Source organism: Quercus suber, unplaced genomic scaffold, assembly GCF_002906115.3.
Source record: "Quercus suber isolate HL8 unplaced genomic scaffold, Cork oak 2.0 scaffold_409, whole genome shotgun sequence".
Lineage (NCBI taxonomy): Eukaryota > Viridiplantae > Streptophyta > Magnoliopsida > Fagales > Fagaceae > Quercus > Quercus suber.
In genome coordinates, this window is record NW_027069860.1 from 37334 (window position 1) to 45192 (window position 7859).

The window sequence follows — 7859 nt, forward strand, 5'->3', positions numbered from 1 at the left end:
CGAGAAACCACCATGGTCCGACCATCCCATCACTACTACTATTTCCAATAATTGCCACATTTTTGAAAAAAAAAAAAAAAATCCCATGAAGTGCACACAATTTTTACAATATTTTTACAACAAATTCTAAGTGTCAGGTTATTACTTATTGTTATTATTGGATTAAAATAATAATCTCAATGTTAAATTTAAATTTGAATTAATAATAACCAGTTACCTGTGATTTGTTGTGAAAATATTGTGTACGTAACACTTTATATATTTTTCTTTAATTATTCCGCATTCACTTTTTTTTTTCCCTTACCATTTTCGGCAATACCATTGAAATTTGGGCAGATGAATTTCGGCAACACTGTTGCCGAAATTCAAGATTTACTATTCCTGACATTAGACTTTTCTCTTTCCTCATTTTTTTCATTCTCTCTCTTACTTTTTGTTGAATTTCGGTAACACTGTTGCCGAAAATGCAATCTCTCTCCTCATTTTCACAAATAACTTTAAAAACGCAAATATATTTTAATTTTTGCAATATTTAGCCAAAAAAGACTCCTTTTCTCCTCTGTTTTTCTCGAACATGATTTCAATACACACACTCTGCCTACGGCTACTCGCTCGGCCCATCCACAACCTCCGGAGCCGGGTCTGGCCAGGAGAGGAGCGCGCGTTCTGGAGAAGTACGACACGGCGGCGGTGGGCGAAGTTAATAATCAGAAAGAAAGGAGGTGAGTATGTTCACGGCGGCGAAGATGAAACTCTCAACTCTCTTCCTCCAAACCGAGAAACCACCATGGTCCGACCATCCCATCACTACTACTATTTCCAATGTAGTCATCTCCATCCTCAACAAACAACCCGCCTTGGAACGCTTACTCCCTCATATCTCGTCCCACATTGTCGCTTCTGTCATCCAACAAAACCCAAATCCTCAACTGGGTTTCGGCTTCTTCATCTGGGCTTCTCGAACTAAACACCTCCGTAGCACTTTCTCTGAGACCATCTTCATTCCTTTGACTTGTACTGAAACACTCTCCAAGACCTCAAAAAAGACTCTGCATTTCCATTTCCCGATGCTTTTAGGTCTTTGATTTCAGGGTATGCTCAAGTGGGTATTGCTGAAAAGGCCGTGGAAGTCTTTTCTACTAAGAAAGATTTTGACTGTAGGTCTGATGTTTTCATTTACAACTCTGTTTTACCTGTTATGGTTCAAAAGCAGGTGTTGTTGTTAGCTATAGCTGTTTATAATCAGATGTTGAAGTTAAATTGTCATTCCAATGTCACTACTTATAGCATTTTGATTGAAGGGTTGTGTAAAAATGGTATCACTAAGGATGCATTCCAATTGTTTGATGAAATGACTCGCAGGGGTATTTTGCCTAATGAAATTACTTATACTATTATTCTTGCTGGGTTGTGTCAGGGGAGAGGCTCGATGAGGCACTTAAATTGTTGAATTCGATGAAAGAGCGTGGGCAGTGTCCTGATGTCATTACTTACAATGCTTTGCTTAATGGGTTCTGTAAGTTTGGTAGGGTTGATGAGGCTTATGGACTTTTAGAAACCTTTGAGAAAGATGCATACGATCTTGGGCTCCATGGGTATAGTTGTTTGATTGATGGTTCGTTTAGAGCCAAGAGATATGCCGTAGCAATGGCGTGGTTTAGAAAAATGATGGAGCAAGAGCTTGAGCTGGATGTTGTTTTGTACACTATAATAATTTGAGGGTTGTCAGATGCGGGCAGGGTTAAGGAGGCGTTGAAGTTGTTTTATGAGATGACCGAGAGGAATTTGGTTCCGGATACTTATTGTTACAATGCTTTGATTAAAGGGTTTTGTGGTTTGGGTCTTTTGGATATGGCTCAGTCTATCCGACTTGAGATTTCAAAGAATGGTTGCTTCCCTGATGCCTACACTTACACCATTCTCATTTGTGGTATGTGTAGGAATGGGCTAGTTGGTGAGGAAAAACAGATATTCAAGGAGATGGAGATTGGAGAAGGTTGGTTATGTTCCTTCTATTGTAACCTTCAATGCTCTTATTGATGGCCTTTGTAAGGCTGGTGAGCTTGAGGAAGCTCATCTTTTGTTATACAAAATGGAGATAGGGAGAAATCCTTCCTTATTTCTTCGGCTTTCTCAAGGTGCTAATCAGGTTCTTGATAAAGCCAGCCTCCAAACCATGGTGGAGCAATTGTGAGATTCAAGATTGATTCTTAAGGCCTACAGGCTTCTCGTGCAGCTTCCTGATAGTGGAGTTGTACCTGCATAACAACCTACAACATTCTGATCAATGGCTTTTGCAAGGCTAAGAGTATAAATGGTGCTTTCAAGCTCTTCAAGGACCTGCAACTTAAAGGGCTCTCTCCAGATTCTGTTACATATTTCCTTATAGATGGGCTTCAAAGGCTTGACAGAGAAGCGGATGCATTTAGGGTCTTTGATCAAATGGAGAGGAATGGGTGTATGCCTAGCTTTACTGTTTATAAATCACTTATGACCTGTTTATGCAGGAAAAATAAGATTTCATTAGCCTTTAGTCTTTGGTTAAAGTATCTAAGGAATCTTCCTGGCAGTGAAGAAGAAGCCATAAAAGCTGTAGAGGAACATTTTGAGAAAGGAGAAGTGGAAAAGGCTATTTGAGGCTTACTTGAAAAGGATTTTTAAAAGAAAGATTTTGATTTATGGCCATATACCATTTTGCTCATTGACTTGTGTCAGGCAAGAAGAGTAAACAAAGCTAGGACAATATTTTCTGTTCTTGAGGAGTACAAGGTCGTTGTCACTCTCCCAAGTAGTATTAAATTGATTTGTTGTCTCTCGAGAAGGGAACCTGGACTTGGTGATAAATTTGTTCCTTTATACTTTGGAGAAAAGTTTCATGTACTCGGACATATCTTACTATTAGCTTTTCTCTAAGGATACAGAATTTTGGAACTCTCTCTCTGTTGCCTCCCAACCTGCTGTTTGTGTTTATTGCCATATCCATAGGCAATGAAGTAAACAAGGTTTGTGTCTCACCTCAATGGTCCTTAATTAATATTTAAGTTTTTGTTTTTGAGATTTGAATATATATGACTCTGGATCTAGGAAAAAATACCTGAATCTATGGGTATGTTATTTTTCACATTTTTATGCGTACATAAAGTTTTGTGTTCTGCTGTATATATTTCTTTGGTAAATACTCATTTACTCAATTAAATTTGCTAGTAATGGTAAACTTATTTCTGCCTTTGGCTATGATTCAAGCTGGAGCATATCGCATGTGGCTGCCAAATGCCATACACTAAGAGAAGCTATTACAGTGATCCAATTCTAAGTCCATTGAGGATGAAGGAGTGTAAGAAATTTAAACAAAAGACAAAAAAATTTGCTTTAAGATCAGAAATTCATATTGAAGAATGAAGATTATAAGTAAGGTCCCCGCAACCTATCAATCTTCCATTTTCTCCTTTTCTTTTTATTTTTAACTTAACCTTCTGGTCTTCCTATTCTGTCCACCTTAATTCTCTCTATCCCTCCAGCCCTGCAACAATGAATCAAAAAGAAATTAATCCTGCAATAAACACCAGAGGAAGATAATGGAAGAGATATTTAAGACAATGATAAAGAGAGAGTAAAAGATACATCACAAATGACTCAACATAAGATAAGTAATATAGGAAGGGAAAGGAAATAAACAGAAAAGGTTATTTCAATCAAAAGAGGGAAGGAAACAACTTATAAATAGAGAGATAAGTGGAAAGAATGCCACTCATAACATTTAATTGGCTTATCATTAGGAGGGTATTTCTAATTGATCACAAATTAAACATATTTTTTAGAAGTAATATAATATATTGAAGAAAAAAACTACCTTATGTAAATTACAAATGCATGAGATAGCCTAAAGAACTACAAGCAAACGAAAGAGACTCAATGAACTCTACAATGGAACTAATTTCACTAAGATCCAACACAATGGACCACTCAAGTTATGATCTAATAAAAGATGTCTTCATTAACATCACTAAACATCACTGGAGTTTCCACATCTTCAAAATTGTGATAATCCCGTTAATGCGGGAGATGCAAGAAAATTATTATTTAATATTATTTATGTTTGCAAGTCAATTGTATTTTTATGTTTTAGGTCCTATTAGTTTATTGGGCTATTAGTATTTTAATTTAGAAGCAATGTTATTTTTGTAATAAGGCAATTGAGGTTTCCTAGCCAATTAGAACTAGGGTTTAGCAATCCTTTATAAGCAACTTATTGTACTCCTTGAGGAGGGAGTTGATATTTTGATGAATGAAAACAATAACCATTTGGTCTTTCTTTGGTTTGGTGATGACTCCAGGTCTACCTTAGGTGTTGACTCCTAGTGGTTTCCCTCGCTTGGTACTGACTTCAAGCAAGGTCTAGGTGCTGACTTCTAGGTTATATTTTTTATTTTTTCGTTATTTCAGTTTCGTTCTGGTTGTCCTGCGTCAATTTTGGTATCAGAGCAAACATTGATTTGTCTGAAGCATCCTGCAGTCAATCCAGAACTAGAAAAAAATCACCACAAAAAAAAAAAGGAGACCCACGCAAGACCCATCACTCACCAACTGCCAAAACCCATAAAATCAACACCCACGGCCACGGAACCCAACAACCACCAGCCAGCAGACTAGAAACAGAGGAGTTTGAAGTCAACGAGTGCCGCTGAGAGCCGCCGAGAACCACCTATGCCAACTCGCCGTTGACACCGCTCCCACCATGCCACTTAATGCTTCACAGGTTCCATCGAGCTCCGATTTGCATTATTGAGCACTGTGACAGCGAACGTCGGTAAGCCCATACAGCCTTTCAGCCGTTGACTCCAGCGCTGCTCGTGATTGCTTTGCCGTTTCTTTTCTCTTTTAGTTTCTTTGCTTCTAGTTTCTTTAGCTTCGGTGCTTTTAATGTTTGGCTGTAACAGACTTTAGTTTTAAATTGTAGTTATTTCTTTATTGTATTTCACAGGAAAAAAAAAAATTGTTGTTGCTGCCAACCAATTGCACGTATGGGTCCTTAAGTTGTGTTTTTTTTCCATAGATCTATTTTGTCCAATTAGACCCACTCAATTGAAGAGCCAAGCTCGTGACTATCAAGTGCAGTAAGTTGACCACTAATAAGGTGAGCTATGGTAATATCTAAAGCACCTTATTTTGATGGTGATAATGATGGATATAAAGATAAATGCAGCGGAAAATAAGTTTTAAAACGGATCTACTTCATTCGATATTGATAACATGCACAAAGTAGATTTCAGAATTAGAGAACAAGAGAGTGTACCTTGAAGCGATGAATTTCAAAACTGAAGATTGAAGCACTTGGGACTACTTTTAATCTTCACTCCAATTCCACTAACGCCCAAGATGTGTGGTCTCTCGATTGGTAACAAAGGGATGACCAAAAAGTGACTTACACTCTCATACACCACTTTTCAATGATGTTTTCTTTTTACAAATGTTTCTGTACGTTTTTCCCTTTGTATCTAACCAATTTATCTAATTGGGCTGGCCTTTTGGGCCTTACCAATTGGGCTTAAGTGTGTGGCTTGGAGTGGGACCAAAAGGGACCAATAAGACACTAGCTCCAATGGGCCTTGGGCTTTTCTGTCAACTCTTGACAAGTCCAAAGTTACCATTAACTATTTTTAATACCACTATATAAAAATAGTTGCACTCTAGGTCTTATCTATAAATTATATCCCAAGACTTTATTATACATGCAACCCCTTCATAAAATATTCGTAGTAATACAAAGTCATTTAGACTGCCACTTTGTAAATTACTACATCTTAATCCTTGAGTACCCGGTTTAATCCTTTAATGTTATTCATTATATATTTATGAAATCCAATTCCATAAATATATACTTTAGTCTTACTAAAGTGGTTAGGCCTAACTCTCTGAATAACAAACCCATTAAACTTATCTCAAGGGAATACTTTATATCTCCGTTAAGAGACTATGAATTCCATCTTGAGAATACATGTTCCATCAACACTAAATGTGGCTGCCCAACATACTGAGGTTTTGACCATAACTGTAGATCTCACTCTTGATATATCAAAGCAACCTACACCTCATGATCAGGTTCATTATTCTCTCAGGATTAAGAGTTCATGCAAATACAAGTCGTGAGATTTATTATTCATTTGACAGTCTTTAGGAGAATAATAAATCTCACAGCGGTCCAGTTCAATATGTCTTAACTCTTAAAACATATTAACACATCAACTAGAAGTCTCCACTTCCATGATCAAGACAAATCATCGTAGTTGATATGTTATAGTCTTCGCAGATGAAATGCCCAATTTCATCACCGACTACGAACTATAATTCTGAGTTTACAAAGAACTTGTGATTTATATCTTCTGTGACTCTTCACATAAATCACATACTATGCATCTCATGGACTATATGATAATGTCTGAATATTCATGTTACCATTATTTCAGATAATAATAAAACAAATTTATTAAACATAATATTAAGTCATACATAATGTCAAACACAATGTCACACTTAATATTATACATAGCATCTTACAATAGGATTTAAGGGCACCAATCCTAACAGATAATACTTATCCATGAGATTTTGTCAACTGGATGAATAAATGGAGCAATTCTTTGAGCAAGCAAATTTTGCAGATAATAAAAAAGGTTAGGTATGCCAAGTTGAAGTTAAGAGGTAACGCACAAAGGTTTTGGGAGAAGTTTGAATATTTCCGCTATATGGATTATGAAGCTGCCATTAGTGTGTGGGAAGATATGAAAGAAATGCTTTGTGATGAGTATTTGTCACCATACTATTGAGCTAAGTATCTACACCAATCTCAGTGTGGTACTTTTCAAGTTGAAGCAAATACGATGGATCCTCATCCTCATCCCATTTCATGTCCTCAGGGCACTTTTGAACAATCTATCAAGGAATTATCTACTAGAAAGCATCGACGCGGCTCCGGAGGAGCCGCACTTGCATCGGACTCGGCAAGACGCGGCGATGCGGGAGGGACGCCGCAGACCGCGCGTCCGTGTCGTGTTGGGCCGCGTCCTGCCACGTGGAGCGCTGGACTCGCGTCGACTCGGCTTCGACGAGCGCCGATTCGAGCCGAGCCGGACCGATTCGCGCCGAATCGGATCGTCTTCTTCCTCCTTTTTTTTTGGCGAGCCCAGCAAGAACAAAAAAAAGAAGAAGAAAAAAAGGTGCGAAACGCACCGTTTGAGGAAGACGAAAGAAGAAAACTGATTTAAGAAAACTAAAGAAAGGTTAAAAAAAGAAAAGGTATGAACTGGGAAGGGGAGTGACGGAAGAAACGAAGCAGAGGAAGACGAAAGAAGAAAAAAAATGTAGAAAGGAAGAAACGAAGCTGAGGAAGAACAAACGAAGCTGAGGAGAAGAAAAAAAATGTAGAAAGGAAGAAACGAAGCTGAGGAGAAGAACGAAGAAGAGATGTTTTTTAAAAGGTGTGGACGTGTGGTGTAGAGTAGGCTTTGGAAAATGGAAGCCGTGGGAAATAAAATAAAAAATAAACAAAAGGTAAAATTGATATTATGAGGAGACCAAACGTAATATATTATTGACTTGTTGGCACTGGTGGCAGGTGAATGGAGAGAATAAAAATAAAAAGATTAATTTTGTGGGTTTTATTTAATTTATGAATATTATTTTTGAGTTATTATTTATTATTGCTCTTAAATTTAGTATATGTATATATAATGTGAAAAAGTATACTTAGTAATATATTAAAAATATAAATAAAAATAATTTTAATAATTTTTTAATCACCGAGTCCCGCCGCACCCGCACCCACCTTTTTCAAAAATTGCCGAGTCCCGCACCCGCACCCG

General features: G+C 37.4%; 1 pseudogene; it reads left to right on the forward strand.

Moving 5' to 3' along the window:
• The first annotated feature begins 555 nt into the window (after window positions 1-555).
• Window positions 556-3152, forward strand: LOC112033595 (pentatricopeptide repeat-containing protein At1g79540-like; annotated as a pseudogene).
• The last annotated feature ends 4707 nt before the right edge of the window (window positions 3153-7859 follow it).